This window comes from Pogoniulus pusillus, chromosome Z, assembly GCF_015220805.1.
Source record: "Pogoniulus pusillus isolate bPogPus1 chromosome Z, bPogPus1.pri, whole genome shotgun sequence".
Lineage (NCBI taxonomy): Eukaryota > Metazoa > Chordata > Aves > Piciformes > Lybiidae > Pogoniulus > Pogoniulus pusillus.
This window is the reverse complement of record NC_087309.1, coordinates 46,189,459-46,207,912: the sequence shown is the minus strand read 5'-3', so window position 1 is coordinate 46,207,912 and position 18,454 is coordinate 46,189,459. Positions and strand designations below refer to the sequence as shown.

At 42.0% G+C, this 18,454-nt stretch overlaps 1 protein-coding gene across 2 annotated transcripts in view; it reads right to left on the bottom strand.

Annotated features, from left to right (window-relative positions):
- The window catches only part of RNF180 (ring finger protein 180), a 127,630-nt gene that overhangs the window by 87,111 nt on the left and 22,065 nt on the right, over nucleotides 1–18,454 (bottom strand). The window lies entirely within an intron of this gene.

Genomic DNA, 18,454 nt, shown 5'->3' with positions numbered 1-18,454 from the left:
ACACTGTTTTTTTTCTCTCCCACAACAAATCATCTGCTATACCTAGTTGGAAAATGGTCAGAATACTCCATCTACTCTGCCCTGCTCAGAGACCCTACTGAATTTAACACCCCACAGTTTCTTTCACTATTTAATACTTTTGCATCTTTCACCATGTCTGCAGTTAATCCCTTTGTCATGTTTTCCTGAATATTCTTTGCTCTGTTTTTTATGAATTAAATGGCTTTCTATGACCTAATCTGTAGATCACTGTCGTGGAGGGCCTGTAGGCCCAAAAATAGGCTTGCCCTGCCTGGACACATTTTTCTGCCCAAACCAGGGGTAAACATATTAAATGGACAAAAGGGGCACAACAGACCTGGTGCCACAAAGTCTGGCCTGCCAGGACCCCTGGTCGTAAACATGTTGTGTAAGCCCCCCCACACCCAGCTCGTGCTTCCCTGGTGTAGGCCCATGTGATTCCCACATCTGGGGTAAGTCCAGACAAGTGGCTTTTGCCTATTATGGTAAGGTTTGGCTGACTGCCAACCTGATTGGTCATTCTAGTGGCCAAGAGGGCCATTAATCTTGGGCCACATTCAATAAATAGGGTTACACAGGTAAACAATGTGCTCAGACCCTCATGCTCTGACCCACTTGCAGCGCAGACTCCCCCTGCATAGCCCAGACTCCGTACATCGATTGCCTTCCTGCGTACCTTACTTACAGAGCTCACTTAAGCCTGCCTATATATATATGTGGAGCCTATAGTGTCCTAGCCAGCTGTGCACATTTGCATGCCACTGTGTTACCAGGACTAGACCCTGCATTGCCTGCCTTTACCTATGGAGCACAGACTCCCGAGCAGCCGTGCACACCTTGCATGCCCGCTGCCTTATTACTGCCTGGTAAGCGCCACTGCTGCTGAGTTAGCCAGGAGCAGACTCTGAATTGTCTGCACACGATTGGCCTGTCTGGCCAGCGTTACATCACGCTGAGACAGCACGACATCCTTCTCCTGCACCTGAGACCCTGCCTAAGAATCTCTGGATAGAGCATCCAGAAGAAGCCAGCAGCACAAAGGCAGAGATTGCATCCTTCGCCAGGAGAATCAGGTCAGAGACAGTCATTTCCCCAGAAACTTGGAAGATTCATCCTTTCCCCTGAAGCCAGAGGATTCCAGCCTCAAAGTCCATGGGCAAGCTCCCCTGAAGTTGGGACACTAGGCATAGGCTGTTATGTAGCCCCAGAGGGTGATGGATAATTAATAAGAATTGGGAGTAAATGCTTTAATACCTCTGTAATATCTTTTGTCTCTGCCATAGAGCAAAATTAGTTTTCAGCCCATTCTGCTGGGCAAATAGCATATAGACCCCAAATGGCATTAAGCCGTGGGGAAAAATACTCTCTGTTTATAGTTTGAATGTTTGCTAGTTGATTAATAAGTTACTGTAGATATTTTATCCTAGAATGTTTTCATAACCGTGTAGGACATTTTAATATTAAATATACACTGGCTGGGGGTAGCAAGAGTTCAGAATATTGAGTTTAATAAATACATATTTTTATAGAATATTATCTCGCCCCAATTAATTTCTCCCCTACGCCAAAATCGGCGTAGGTGGCAGAATACCCCTCTGCAACAATTACTTTACACTAAAATGAGTAACTACACAGCTGGAGTTTTGTTTTTCCAGTCAAGTGCATTGCAGAATTGCAGTGTGGTTCTACTCTACTCTTCTTGAAACATACTAACTTCACTCTGCAAATTGAACCTGGGATATTCTAAATCCATTTATTTGGATCTTGTAATTTTACTTTAAAAAAAAGGTTCATGGAGCTGGGTTTTCCCTATTTTTTTTTTGACCAGACATTATTTCTTCATTCTCTCTACAGCTTTTACCAAATCATTAGTTCCTTTAGCTAAGATCACATTTTAGTTCTCAAGCTGCCAGCTAATTATTTGCAGTTGCTTCAGAATATGTACTAGCAGTACACTTCAGCGAAACAGCCTAAATCACAATTGAAACTCAAAATGGCTTTTAAATGCTGTTGAACAAAGTATATGTGAAATGGATAATGGTATTAGAAGTTATGAGAAGCATAAAATTATTTGTTTCTTTAAGTAGGCACTCATAATGTCAGATATTTATTTGACTCTACATAGCTCTACAAAATTATTTAATAAAAGTCCAAGGTGTCTTTGTGCATAGAGGGAATGAGATACAAAATATGAAAATAAGATCACTTAAAATTTTTCAACTTCCTAAGTTACAGAAGATTAAATTAACCTTTTGCCTTTTGTCACACCATTGGACTGCTTTTGTAAAGATTATGGGAAGGAAGTCTTACTTGGTGAAGACAAATGATTGATGGCATTCTCAAAACTCTGAGGTCATTACTGAATCAGAATGTTTCTTTCTTAATGTTCACTATATCCAAATGTTTTCTTGCTGATCCTCTAAATGCCAGTCTTAAGAAACGACCTAACAAATCTCCTAATGCTCAAAAAAAAAAAAAAAAAAAAAAAAATTTTAGTCAGAAACTTGATTGCAGATTACTTATAACTGGAATTGATAGATTTCTACTATCTTCACAAAAAGCAGATACAAATTCAGAGCAAATTTTACAAAAGCAAACAAAACAGCCCCACATCTCCCACAACTCTGAACTCCATTAAACATGAAGAATATTTTTAGCTATGTCATCTATAAAGGAAACCTTTCCCCTCTGATATGTAATCATTTTAATTTAAATGTTGGTATTATGCTTTAGGGATATACATAATATCAGTGAAAGCACTGTACCAAATAAAATCTTGTCAATAGCTAACTTTAAAAATTATATACACTGTCACAGCTTTACAGCTGTGTGTTAGATCATAACACAGGAAACTTTCATTTTGTTTAACTTACTGGTGTGAGTTTGCATTTAGGATGTGAAAAAGACATTCATAAGCCTAAAAGATTGACAGCTTCTTCACCTCTAAGGGTTGACATGATCCCTCTGTACATTTGATTCTGAAATGCAGCCACCACACAACATCTCTCCAGTATTTTGCAGTACTACGTACATAATAATTAATTTTGTTACTTTGCTATTTATTTTTTTCTATTTCATACTAGAATCATTAATTGCTTATCAACTTCTGAAACAGTTTATTTGTATGAAATCTAGTCTGTTCTATTCTAGTTTTGTGGTGTCTTTTTGATATGTAGAGTAACTTCTTCTCAGTGACTGCCTGTAGTTTCACCAGAAAGAGATAAAAAATAGTAAAAAAAGAAAAATGTTGGGTTATTTTTTTCCAGATAGAATGATTTTCTCCCAAGTGCAGACATGTGTGAAAAATGCTTAGAAGTTGTATACTACAGAATTTAAAGAGAGGTGAAAAAGAGTGGAGAGAATGAAAAACATTCACGGATATGTAAACCACTATGATGCATGAGTAAACAGTTCTATTAAAAAAGGTGAGGAGTTTTAATTCTCCCAGATGTTAGGAAATTCTTTTTTCCTGAAGAAAAAAATATTTAATTTGAAGAACAAAGCTCTATACTCTACTTACATGTCCACACAAGCAGCAATTGACATACTTTAGCTTGTAAGTATTCAGAAAGTTTAGTACCATGAAAAGCAATTAGAAATATAAAACTTTCTCAAATTCTTAGTCACTGAGTCTGTAACAATTTGTGTAAGTGGAGGATTACAAGCCTAGGGCACAAAATTCTACAATGTTTATAACAAGATATTCTTTTATTAAGTAAAATCTCATCTGCAGCTCTCTTCCCTAATGTGTATTTGATGTGCTCCTTCTCGTAGTACACAGTAAATCTCATAAATATGCAAGTACTGTTGTATTCTTGTTCATACCACTGTTGAACTTTATCTACCACAAGTATCATATATAACCGCAATTTAGTCTGCTCTTCACTCTATTTATGTAAACAGAATCCATGCTGAAATTAAGAGTTGCACCTAACTGCACACCATTTCAATCTACCTCCACAAAGAGGTCATTGTCTTTCTTAGCTACAGGACAGCAAGTCTCATAAATTTTTATGATCTAAGCTGTCCCAGGGCTTCTAGAAAACTTAAAATGTTTCTAATACTTACAATTAACTAAAAAATACAAACATCCCACTACTATACGGTATTTCCACAGCTAGAGGCTGTTCTTAATTTTTTTCTTTGAATAGCAATCAATATAACCTTGGAACTGCAGCCATAAGTAGGCATATATACAGAATATAAAACAGAATGATGAAACAAGTAGAGCTTAGCATGGAGTTATGCCTGTCAACTCTTATTCTGAGGTAATACAGATGCAGCTGAAGAGCACTGTCCTTGTGACACAGAAATGCAGGCCTAAGATAAAGTAGTAATATATAGTAGAAGGAAGGTGATAAATTGTGAAGATGTGCCCTTGAAGATAAAGAACAGGAAGTTTCAAGCAACTAAGAGTTTCATGTTATGAGCTCTTACACCTTGTTGAGCATGTGTGTATGCTGTGTTCAAGTAGCAAAAACTGAGAAGATCATGACAAGACCATCAAATGACCACGAGAAGACCACTAAAAGCCCCGGAGGATAGAAAAGCACCTGTGAAGAAGACATTTGTATATATTAATAGGAAGTCTAAAAGACTGATGAATATGTTAGTGACTTCTTGGAAAGACAAAGAACATGTATTAATGTATGTTTCATAATGCTGTAACCAGACCCTCCTTGGCACACACATGCTTTGTGAAGAGATTCACATATGCGCCCAGTGCTGAATAAAGAATGCCTTGTTCCCTAAAACCATCAAGCTGGTCTTGGGGAGATTAATATTTTAGGTAACACATCAATGCTCCATATATTATTTTCTAACCCCCCCCACTCTTTCTGGCGGATAATCTGTGCTGGTTTGAGGCTAATTGGAATATTATAAGGAGAGAAATTAGATCATTTGTTATAAAATAATAATAATGTTAAAGTCTATATAATTTATTGATTTGCTAAGAGGGATTAAAAAAAAAAAAAGCCAAAGTGTAAGTCATTTGTCCCTCTTTTGCCTTCTTTGCTCCTAAGCGTTGAATCTATTTGCTTCTCCTTTGCTCCACTGTACTCTTCCACTAATAGATAAGAAGTAAGCTTTGCTCTTTTGTTTGTCTGTCTGGGAGAGAGGGTGGCTTTGAGCCTCTTCTGGGCAATTTCTTTATCTGTGAGGGAATCTGGATTTCTGTATCATTTCTAAAGTGTATATAATTGTAAATATTTGTATATATATGCTTGTAAATTTTGTTTTGCTGTAAATACAGCTTTATCTTACTTCTAAGCCATCTGAGCTGGTCTGGTAAATTTCACTAGTAGGGAGGGAGCTTCTTAACTCATCAGACAGTCAACAATAAAATATATAACTCACACAATTTGGCTCAATTTTGATTAGTTTCTTTCCTGTGTTACTTTTATCCAGAATGATAACAATGTCTGCTAGGATGGATCAGTGATGGATCAGTGATGGATCTGTGACACAGCACATAGCCCAGATGTTGACTCTTAGGGTTGCAGTACAACAGTGCTATTTGACAGAATAATAGAATCATTAAAGTTGGAAAACACCATTAAGATCATCAAGTCCAGTTGCAACCCAACTACCATGACCACTAAACTATATCCTGAAGTGCCACATCTACACACTGCTTGAGTAACTCTGGGGATGGTGACTCCACCATCTTCCTGAGTAGCCTTTTCCAATGCTTCACCACTCATTCAGTATTTTTCCTAACAGTCAATCTAAACCTCCCATAGAACAACTTAAGCTCTCTTGCCCTATCACTAGTTACTTCTAAGAGACTAACGCTGACCTCACTAAAACCTCCTTTCATGTAGTTCCAGAGAGCACTGAGGTCTCCCGCTAGCCTTCTCTTCTCCAGACTAAACAAACTCAGTTCCCTCAGCTGCTCCTTGTGTGACCTGCCCTCCAAACTTCTTATTGGTCTCATTGCTATTCCTTGGACATCCTCCAGAACCTCAATGTCTTTTTTATACTGTGGTGCCCAAAACCAAACACAGTACTCATGCTGTGGCCTCACCAGGGCTCAGTCATTTCCCTATGCCTGCTGGATATGGTATTTTTGATACTGGTCAGGATGCTGTTGGCCTTTTTGGCCACTTGAGCACACTGTTGGCTCCTGTCCAGCAGCAACCCCAGATTCTTTTCCACTCTGCTGCTTTCCAGCCACTCCTCCCCAGGCACTGCTTGAGGTTGTTGTGACTAAAGTGCAGGATCTGGCACTTGATCTTGTTGAACCCCATTCCCATGGCCTTGGCCCATTGATTCAGCTTGTCCAGATCTCACAGCAGTGCCTTCCTACCCTTAAGCAGGTCAACACTCCTACTCAACTCAAAGTTGATGAGGGTGCACTCGATCCCCTTATCCCAGTCACTGATAAAGATATTAAACAGATATTATTTCAAGTAGAGGTGGCTGCATTTGGAGATGTTGTGTGTCTCTCTTCAGAAAAAAAAATGTATATTACCAAGGATGCTGGAAAGGCACAAAAAGTAGGTGAAAAATATTCTTACTTATTAGCATTTTAACCACTAAAGGTGGCCTAACACATGAAGTAGTAGATGATTCCACCTTTTGCAAGGTGGGTACTTAACGCACAACAGCTCACAGCCTTCTACTATGCTAAAATTATTCTAGAGTATCTGAGTTTTCTGGAAGTATTTGGTAGACAAGCAGCTTGTTCATATGTATTTCATTTAAATGAAGGAATATATTCACACCACAGTCAGATATTCTGGCCTCCAATAATCTACAGTGTGACAATGTATCTACACTATTCTCATCTGTATATTCTATCTCATACTATATACAGACACACTGAGACAATATTGATCATATTTTATTTATCCAAGATTTCCCTGAGTAACTTTGCTTGCAAGTCTGTTTATTCCACTGGTTATTATTAACTTTGAATTGTATAAAAACACATCAAGCAGTAGAGAGGTCAGGTCAGACAACACACAATGAATCTCTAATCACAAATAACAGCATGAAAAGACTGCAGCTAACAGTAACAAATCTCTAGCATTGGGCTTTAAAGGCTTACAATAGGAGCTCCAAAGGCAGCTCAGAAACCAGTGGGTTTCGTGTGCTATTTCTCTCAGACAGAACTTGGACAGAAAGTATAAGTGCAATTTAGCAGAAGTGAGTTATGAAGTTTGTTGTGAATCCATCATTCTTAATACTTTCTTTTTAATTCATATTATAATCAGTGACAGAACAGATCTCCTAATTACATAAGTCACCAAGTAGTAACAAGTTACAAAAAACCCAGAAGTGAAGCTAAAAGCAACTTTGGCTCAGAAGCTCCTCATGCCCAAAACATCTCCCTTCCTTGTATCAGCTAGCTAAAAAAAGACACTGCTTCTCAACTGAAACCATGTGGTCCTGTCATACCATACTGCCACTACTACAACAGCCACAACTTTGTAGGGAACTTGTGAGGTTTCAAGGCCGAGGCTGGCTATGCCTGCTCTGGCTGAACTTCCCTTGCCATTTCTGCTGCTTGGTTTTATTTGGTCTTAGGTCTAATAGCAGTTTCTTTAACAGACCAGATGTCTGTGGTTGATTTGTTTTATTTCCATGGTGTTTGTATGGTACAACCACAGACAGCAGTTATTTCATGTAGAATGGTGTAGGTACAACTGTTAAGATAATGATGTACCATGAAGCATTAAAGGTCTGATAGAGGGAGCAGAGGCCTTGAGAAATGGACACCCAGATGCAACACAGGCATGGGATCACACAACATGGAACAATGAGATGGCACTGGAGACCACAACAGCTACAAGCAACTTCACAGAGATCCACTGAAATGCAGACATGGTCCTGGACAGAACTGGTTTTATGGGTATACAGAGTAAAAAAACTGTCTCTTACATATATAAAAGGCACCATGTAAGTTACATACTTGGGGGTACGTGGTTGGAAGGCTGCTGCTTGGAGAGGGACCTGGGCATACTGGCTGACAGTTGAATGACTATGAGCCAGCTCGTGAGCCTGAGTGGCCAAGAAGGGCAATGGCATCCTGACTTCTATTTGGAACATTGTGGCCAGCAGGAATGGGGAGGTGATTATCCCCCTGCATTCAGCAGTGGTTAGGCCACAATTGAAGTACTGCATTTAGTTCTGAACAGAGAATGGTTATAAGCTGTGTCAGGGGAGGCTTAAACTGGCTATAAGGAAATTTCTTCACCAAAAGGATTCTCAAAGAGTGAAATGGTCTGCCCAGGCCAGTAGTGTTGTCACCATCCCTGGGGGAGTTCAAGCGCCATGTGGACCTGGTGTTCAGGGACATAGAATCATAGAATCAACCAGGTTGGAAGAGACCTCCAAGATCATCCAGTCCAACCTAGCACCCAGCCCTATACAGTCAACTAGACCACGGCACTAAGTGCCTCATCCAGGCTTTTCTTAAACACCTCCAGGGACGGTGCCTCCACCACCTCCCTGGGCAGCCCATTCCAATGGCAAATTATTCTCTTTGGCAAGAACTTCCTCCTAACATCCAGCCTATACTTCCCCTGGCCCAACTTCAGACTGTGTCCCCTTGTCCTGTTGCTGGTTGTCTGGGAGAAGAGACCTGCCCCCACCTGCCTACAACCTCCCTCCAGATAGTTGCAGACAGCAATGTGGTCCCCTCCAAGCCTCCTCTTCTCCATGCTAAACAACCCCAGCTCCCTCAGCCTCTCCTCATAGGGTTTGTGCTGGGTCAAGGATTGCACTGGATGATATTTGAGGTCTCTTCCAAACAGATACTTTGTGAAGGTAAACTGGATGTAGCTGAAACTACACATTAGTGACGAAAGAGCAAATGTATAAAAAGCGTGTTACCAAACATCAAGTGTGAACTTTGTAATTGCATATTAACACCGAATTACTTCAGTCTTCTTTATCTCTGAGGTTATTGTGCTGTAAATGTAGTTCATTCAGTTAAGTACAGAACTTAAAAATTGCTATGTTAAGAATTATGCAGAGCAGAAATAGTTTTGAACACTGAAATCAGTGTTTCCACCTATCCCAAGTTGGAGAGGTTTATATTAATATTTTATTTTAAATTCTCTCACAGTCATTCAACAAAGTAAAGGAGTTGATGTGGTGTTGTGGAGGAACTGCAGGCCCAAAAGCAGGCTTACTTATGCCTTGACTTGCCTGGACATGTTTTTCTGCCAGGACCCCTGGTTGTAAACATGTTGCGTAAGCCCCCATACGCCCAGCTCGTGACTCCCTGGGGTAAACCCATGTGATCCCCATATTTGGGAAAGTCCAGGCAAGAGTCTTCTGCCCATCATGGTAAGATTTGGCTGACTGCCAACCTGATTGGTCATTCTAGTGGCCAAAGAGGCCATTAATCTCAGACCACATTCAATAAACAGGGGTGCACAGGTAAACAATGTGCTTGGACCCCATTGCAGCGCTCAGTTCAGCTCTGACTCACCTGCATGGCTCAGACACATGCTCTGACCCTCACTTGCAGCGCTCACCGCTCAGACCCCCACGCTCGGATGCCATTGCATAGCTCCAATGCTCAGAGGCTCAGACCTCATGCTCTGACCCTCATTTGCAGCTTACCTGCTTGCGTACCTATAGCCACCTAAGACAGCTGTGCACATCTGCACGCTATTGCTATCAGGACCAGATCCTGTATTGCATTTACCTACAGAGCTCAGACTCCCAGCAGCCACACACACTTTGCATGCCTGCTGCCTATCATTGCCTGGTAAAAGCCACTGCCGCTGAGATAACCAGGAAGCAGTCCCTGGGTTGTCTGCACACACACACAGCCTGCTAGCCGTGAATAACTGTGTCAGAGACAGCAAGATATTCTCCTGCTCCTCAAATCACACACAGTATCACACACAGTATCACACAGTATCACCAAGGTTGGAAGAGACCTCACAGATCATCAAGTCCAACCCTTTACCACAGTGCCCAAGGCTAGACCATGGCACCAAGTGCCACATCCAACCTTGCCTTGAACTGCCCCAGGGACGACGACTCCACCACCTCCCCAGGCAGCCCATTCCAGTGCCTAATGACTCTCTCAGTGAAGAACTTTCTCCTCACCTCGAGCCGAAATTTCCCCTGGCGCAGCCTGAGGCTGTGTCCTCTTGTTCTGGAGCTGGCCACCTGAGAGAAGAGAGCAACCTCCTCCTGGCCACAACCACCCCTCAGGTAGTTGTAGACAGCAATAAGGTCACCCCTGAGCCTCCTCTTCTCCAGGCTAAACAACCCCAGCTCCCTAAGCCTCTCCTCGTAGGGCTTGTGCTCAAGGCCTCTCACCAGCCTCGTCGCCCTTCTCTGGACACGCTCAAGCATCTCAGTGTCCTTCCTAAACTGGGGGGCCCAGAACTGAACGCAGTACTCGAGGTGTGGTCTGACCAGTGCAGAGTACAGGGGCAGAATGACCTCCCTGCTCCTGCTGACCACACCACTCCCGATACAAGCCAGGATGCCACTGGCTCTCTTGGCCACCTGGGCACACTGCTGGCTCATGTTCAGGCGGGTATCAATCAGTACCCCCAGATCCCTCTCTGTCTGGCTGCTCTCCAGCCACTCCGACCCCAGCCTGTATCTCTGCATGGGGTTGTTGTGGCCAAAGTGCAGCACCCTGCACTTTGAGCTATTGAACCCCATCCCATTGGCCTCTGCCCATCTGTGCAGCTGAGTATTCCTGGACACAGCATCCAGAAGAAGCCAGCAGCACCGCAGGCAGAGATTGCCTCTTCGCCACGAGAAAAGGTTAGAGAAAACCTATTTCCCCAGAAGCTGGGAAAATTTATCCTATCCCCACAAACTGGGAAGATTCCAGCCTCAGAGTCCACAGGCAGAGACCCTGGAGAATTGGACAGTAGACACAGGCTGTGATGCAGCCCCAGAAGGTGATTAATAATTAATAAGAATTGTGAGTAAAAGCTTTAAAACCTCTGTAATATAAGTTGCCTCTGCCATAGAGAAGAGTTCCAGCCCACTCTGCTGGGCAAATAACATAAAGATCCCAAACGGCATTAAGCTACGGAGAAAACTCCTCTCTCTATTTATGGTTTGAATGTTTGCTTGTTAATTAACAAATTTCCTGTACCTATATTATCCTAAATTGTTTTCATAACCATGCACCAAACTTTAATATTAATATGCAGTGGTTGGGGGTGGCGAGATTTTAGAATATTGAATTTAATAAATATATATTTTTATATAAAATTATCTCACCCCAATTAATTTCTCTCCTCCGCCAAATAGGCGTAGGTACTGAGAATCCCCCTCTGCAATATGTGGATGTGTACTGCACAAAGTAAAAATGGTCTTCGACTATTGCAACTCTCAATCTCAACTGTAGTAACTCACTGGTGTGTCATGGAGGGTCTGCAGGCCTGAAAGCAGGCTTATTTATGCCTGCGCTGCCTGGACATGTCTCTCTGCCTGTACCAGGGGTAAACGACAACAAAGGCACACCTGATTGTGTAAGTCCCCACATGCCCAGCTTGGGCCTGCCTGGTGCTGGGCCCACGTGATTCCCGTACCTGGAGTCCAGGCCTGTGGGTTTTACCTAGTGTGGTAGGGTTGGGTTGACTGCCAACCTGATTGGTTTATTTGAGTGGCCAATGAGACCATCAACTCTTGGCCCACATTTGATAAATAGGGGTGCACAGGCTCACGTGCAAGGCTTTCCCCACATTACTTGCATCTCCACCACGTGCTTGCTTGCCTGCCTGCGTGCCTACTTCCTTGCAGCATTATGCCTGCCTTTGTATGAGTGCCTGGTGTGCACACTGCCGTGGGTTGCCAGGAGCAGACCCACTTATTTGTGTTTGATTGGCCTGAGGAGCAAGCATTGGACCCATGCTCAGACTGAACAGAATCCTGCCTCTGCAGCTGGAGATCCTGCCTGTGTATCCCTGGAGAGAACAGCCAGCAGAATCCAGCAGCAGTAAGGCCAGAGTCTGCCATTCCCCTGACACCGGAGGATTCCAGCCTAAAGGTCCACAGGCAGAGACCCTGAAGAATTGGACACTTGCAATAGGCTGACGCAGCCCCGGAGGGTGATTAATAATTGATAAGAATTGTGAGTAGATGCCTCTGTAATTTCTATTGCCTCTGCCATAAAGCAGAGAGCAGTTTTCAGCTCAGCTTTGCTGGGCAAGCAGTACAAGACCTCAGGCAGCATTGAGCCACTGGGAAACTCTCTCTCTCTCTGTTAATAGTTGTTTGAATGTTTGCTAGTTATTAATAAGTTCTGTAGATATATATCATTTATATCCTAGAATGTCTCCATAACGGTGTAAAGAACCCTGTAATATTAAAGTTCAGTGGTTGGGTGTGGCAAGAGTTGAAATATTGGAAGTTAATAAATATATATATTTTTATAAATATCCTCTCGCATTAATTTCTTCCCTCTGCCAAACAGGCATAGGTACTGGGAATCCACATCCATGACATGGTGTCAACTATTATTTCATACTAAATCCACTGTTTTTTTCATACAGATGTCAGAGCATGTGATTAAAACTGTCCCTTTCCCCCTGTGTTTCCTTTCTCCTTTAAGCAGCTTCTCCAGGGCTTCATATTTCCCTAAGAGGTCATATTTGAGACCTTGTAGTTACTGCTTGCCTCCTCTATCTGTTATTTAATTTGAATTCCTTCTCTTCTCGATTTACATTGGTACCAATGCTAAACAATACTTTTAATCCTCCAACAGCCAGTTGAGGAACTGATAAGCAGTCTGAGTTTGATAAGCCTTGTTAAAAGTATCATCACAGAAAGAGTAACTGGAACACAGGTATACAAACACATGATTAAAGGCCTGAAGGACTACAGCTTGAATATAAACATGATGGTGCAAGAAAAATAATTACAACCAGAGTACACACAAAGAAGAGGCATGCATAAATTAAGTGAACTAAGGTCACAATTCAGATCTTCGAAGCCTAGTGCTTTCACTGCAAGACTGTCAGTTGCTAGAGAACAGTAGTACAGACTTGAAAGCTCAAAGCTGCAGGGCAAGGAAACTGCACCTGACAGTGTTGCAGGTTAAGAGAAATCAGGAGCTAAATGGTGTAACTATAAAGAAAGTCCTCCAGAGACTGGAGAGTCCCAGGAGAATAGGCAGCCTGCCCCAGGGGGAGGCTCAGGATACTGTAATCTGTTATTCTATTCTATTTTCCTGTATCTCCTTATATAAGGGAGTTCACAGCAAATTTTCTCTCTCCAAGAGCGTGTGATGGGCTCTTATCTCTTGGTCTGTGGGAGAAAGCGGCACTGTCCAGGCCTTGCCTGGCAAACTAATTTCTAGGTGCGCCACTGGGTCCATTAAGGCCTGTGGGGGAGCATCTGGTGCTTGGTAGGCCTGTCTTGAGCCAGGGGTCAGTTTGGCCTGCTCCTGGGACTGCTGAGTAGGGGGAGGTTTTGGAAGGCTCTGGAAGGTTTTTGCCTGGTAGGCCCAGGTGGAGAACTGGGCCCAGGTTTTGTATATATTCCTTCTCCCTGAATATCTTTTGTACCTCTGCATATATTTTAAATGGCATATTCATATTTAGCCTCTAACTCTGTGCAAGTGGTTTATCTTCCTTTCTTGGGGGTGAAGTGCTTTCCTGTCCTTTTCTCCTGGGCAGCTTGCGGCTCAAAACTAGGACAGACAGTGTGGATAAACAATGCAGTATCTCAATTGCCTGTATCCTGAGTTTAGGTTAACACTAAGAGCAGGAAAACAAATGCACTTAATGGAAACTGACCATTGCCCTTTGTCAAATAAAACACATTTTAAAAAAGATACCAAAGCACTGATGATGTGTCAAATTATAAAATGAAGCAACAAGGTCAGTAATATTTTTTTTTCCAAAGGATCAGGATCATTTCCAAGAGGATACTGGAGTTTTGAAACCAGATACACAGCCTTCTCCTGTGTAAAATGATTGTAAGAAATGAAATAAAACTGTAGGAGAGACAAATGGTATTTCTGCACAAGATCTTTGAGAAAGTTACTACAACAATGGTTGTAGTTAGCAAACAACCCAAAAACATAGTAAGATATACACAAATGGAATTTATAACAGAAAAATCTTCATCTTAGCCACAGCAATAATTTTAAGAACTATTATTGTCAATTCCTAGACTTAAGTAATTATTATTATTATATCCTAATAATACATCAGAAACCTAAAAATCCCCCATGAACATAAATGTGCATGCATTTTGTGCACACAGACACACTATGCCAGTATCCTCCTCACAGGTATGAAGAGCTTTGCCTTGTGGAGCAAAGAGAGGAAGTTTGGGTCCCTCTGCTGTTAGCAGGCAGCACCTGTGCCAGAGTGTGCAACAAACTGCAGACCTCTGGCGCTAAGTGCAAGTGAACAGTTCACAAAAGAGCTCCTATTTGCAACCCAAGGTTTATATATTTCAGTTTAACAGTACAGCACATTCTGCCACAGCACAACCTTGATGGGCACATGTGGCCTTGCTGTAGGACAGAAAAACTGTGTAAAAAAGTTATCATGTGACCAAAAAAAAAAAAAAAATTAAAGAGCCTATGCATTTACAAAGGCATTCCAAAGTGTTAAGACTCTCATAGACTACTCTTCAGAGAACGTTTAATTAAAGGTAAAAATGAGATGCACAGTATCTTCAGCAGAGAGAACTTACGGGAGACTGACCTCACATTAGGGTTCTGTTGCACTTAGGAAAGCACTTCAATATTTCTCCTTGTCATTTACTAAACATCTTTCACTTCATCCATGCAAGGGGTCTACACTTCTTTTCTCTTGAAGTTTTATTATCTGATTGTTTAAGCATACGCAGTAAGTGCACCAGAAAACATGGTTTAAAAGTACCACAGATTCGCTTCTTCAGTGATCAGTTCCACTGTAACAAAATGTACATTTCTACAAGGTAAGGTGTGGGAACACTGAATAAAAAGAACAGCAAGTGGAGTTTGCAAGAAAAGAGTGGATGCCTAGACTGACATGCAACAGTAGTGCAGCCATGAAAAGAAGGATATGTAAGAAGAACAGCCCTTTTTGTGAGATGTCAGACTGTACAGAAAGTATGATTTTCAAGATCCACATTTTCCTGGGAATATACCATGGTGATGGAAAACACAACCACAATAGCCTCATGTACTGCTTGACAGAACTTGAGAAGTAGGCCTGTTAAAATATCTCATGTCACAATCACAGACTTGCACCGTGGTTAAAGAAATCATTACGCAATCAAAATATCTGGAAAGGATAGGTGCCTGGAGACTGTAGGAGGGCAAATGTCACTCCAATCTTCAAAAAGAGTAAGAAAGAGGACCCAGGTAACTATAGACTGGACAGCCTCACTCTACCTCCAGAAAGGCAGTAGAGCATCTTCTTGGCTGCAGCTGTCCTTAGGCATATCAAGGATAAGAAGATCATTCATTAGCAGCAGTCAACATAGTTTTACCAAGGGGAAGTTATGTTTGACCAGCCTGACAGCCTTTTATCATCTCAAGATCTATTCCTGGTCTTCTCCCCTGCTCCTCACCAAAACTGCATGACCATCTACGGTCCTGTGCAAGTTTGAAACTAGTGTGTTTTGGTGAAAAGAACTAGATTACAGGCTGTGAAAGAGAAACAATGGTGATGTCTACTTCACTCATAGGCTTACTGAGATGTTTAAGAACAAGAATCCAAACATAGATAAGGGAGACGCTCTCTGTCTGGGCTGTATTACCTTTTAACTTGCATATTTCTGCATATAACTGTATATAATGTAAATATCTGCTAAGCTGATATTGTGCTAAACTGTAAATACGAAGCTTCATTTAATTTCCAGAGCCAGCTGAGTCTAGTCTGGGTGATTTCCAAAGTGTACAGGGGTGGGTAACACCCAAACCATTACATCTTTTTTTTGGCACTCCAAATTGGGGCAAATTAAATTTGATTGATTGTTAATTAACTCTGGAAATCAGAATAAAGATAATTAAGCTATTTTACTCAGTGATGGCTGTTGTGTGGCCCATTTTCTATTTCTTCGTCTACCACTGGGTAAGAGTTAAAATTGGTTACCTTTTGTTTAATCTAATTTGGAAAAAAATTGAGGCAATGTTTTTTGATTCTGGAGACTACATTCTTGGATTTAACATTACAGGGCTTTTTACCAGCAACAATTCAGGAAATGATACATCTACGGCTTTATCAACAGCTTTAATGAGAGTAATTTTACCTAAGACCCAGTTACCTAAGCCTTGCTCTGAATTTTATTCGCGTGAGACTGTGGCATTTCTGTTGTATGTAATTTTAGGTTTTATATTTTTGAATTTTATAACAATTTTGACATTATGTAAGAGAAATTTGCATGTGGTGTCTTTAAGAAGCCAAAAGAAAAGGCCAGTGTCCCAGATAAGCAGCAGTCCAAATGTAAGCAATCCTAGCTCAGAGGGAGAGCAAGGGGGGGGGGGGGTGTGTGTGTACCACTGCACCTCCTCCTATAGATTCTAAGCATACTGCTAAAGTCTCAGTTGCTGACAAAAACATGGCAGGTGGCCAAGGATCAGAGACAACTGCTCAGGTCCCAGATGTTCCTCTGGCTAATTTGACTCCTTAGGCAGCAGAAACCACAAACTCTAAGCCAGATTCAAACTCACAGGCCACAGGTCAGACCACCAATGATTCAGACCCACTAGAGAGCTTGTCAAAGTTCATTTCAGCTGAAATTATTTTGGCCCCAGCCAAAGCCTGGGAGAAGATGAAACATTTGATAAGGGGTGATCCAAATGAGGACTTAGGGGAGGGTAACTCTGGTGCACAAGAGGAGGAAGAGGAGAAGTACAGTCTTTGAGATTTGGCCAACAAACTTAGATCTCATTACTCTGACGAGAGGAGCATTGTGAAACTGGCTACCAAGAAAGGAGATGGTTCTGAGGAGTTTAAGAGTGCTCTTAGGAAAGTTCTGTTTCTAGGCCAGGGACATCCAGAACAACAAGAGGAAGAGAAGGATGACATCCAGGATTCCAATGATCCCCTCAAAGAGGTCAGAAAAGTTAGAAAGGAATACTCAAGGGAATCAGGAGAGCCAATCCTAAGCTGGCTGGTGACATGCCGTACCATTGGTGCCAATGCCCTGCAGGTAGGAAACAAGTCTGCCAAGCAGCTACGGCTACTCACAAAGAGGAGTTGTCAAATACCTTGTATATTTCTGTATATAACTATGTATACTGTAAATATCTGCTTGTATATTGTGCTAGCTGCAAATAAATAACTTCATTCATATTTCCAGAGCTGGCTGAGTTTAGTCTGGGTTATTTCTAAAGTGTGTGTGGGGGGTGGGGAACACCCAAACCATCACATAAACGAAGTCTCCACCATGGCAGTTCCCAAAATAAGAAGGACACTCTATCTTTCTTGGGTGTAGTGGGATTTTGGAGACTACTCATTCCTGGATTCAGTCAAATTGTCAAACCTCTGCAAGATATGACTTGAAGAGAAATAATTTTGAGTGGAGACCTGAACAACAAGCAGCTTTTGATCAGATTAATGAGAATTAGTTCATGAAGTGGGCTTGAGACCTGCGCAATCTGGTCTGGACATTAAAAACATTCTGTACACGGCTGTGAGTGACAATGGTCCAATTGGAGTCTTTGGCAGAGAGCTCCAAATGAGACATGTGGTCGTCCACTTGGTTTCTGGGGTCATACTTACAGAGGTTCAAAGGCAAATTATACCCCAACAGAGAAAGATACTAGCAGCCTATGAAGGAGTGAAAGCAGCTTCTGAAGTGATTGGAACTGAGTCACAGTTGCTTTTAGCTCCCAGATTGCCAGTTCTAAACTGGATGTTCAAGGGCAAAGGTTCATCACCACGTCATACCACAGATGCAACCTAATCTAAGTGGATGACTTTGATAATCCAATGAGCACAAACGGGTAATCTTGATTGCCCTGGTCTGGTGGAGGTGATCACCAACTGGCTGGAAGACACAGACTGTACCAAACCTCCAGAGGAGAAAATAACTCGTGCTGAGGAAGCTCCTCCCTATGGTGATCTCTCTGATCAGGAAAAGAACTATGCTTTGTTCACAGATGGTTCCTGTCGTCTTGTTGGGAATAAGCGAATATGGAAGTCGGGAGTCTGGAGTCCTACCAGGAGAGTTACCAAAGCAAAAGATGGTCAAGGAGAATCCAGTCAGTTCGCTGAGGTAAAAGCCGTCCAACTTGCTCTTGATGTGGCTTCTAAGATTTCTCAAGTTGATACCAACTCTGATCTTGACCTTGATTGGAATCACCGAGGTGAACTGCTCTTTGCTCGGTGGGCACATGACTCATCTGGACATCAAGGCAGAGATGCAACATACCAATGGGCATGCGATAGGTCAAATGACTTGTCCATGGATGCTATCACCCAAGTCATGCCTGACTACGACATTTGTGCAGCTATTAAGCAAGCTAAGCGGATCAAGCCCAGTGAAT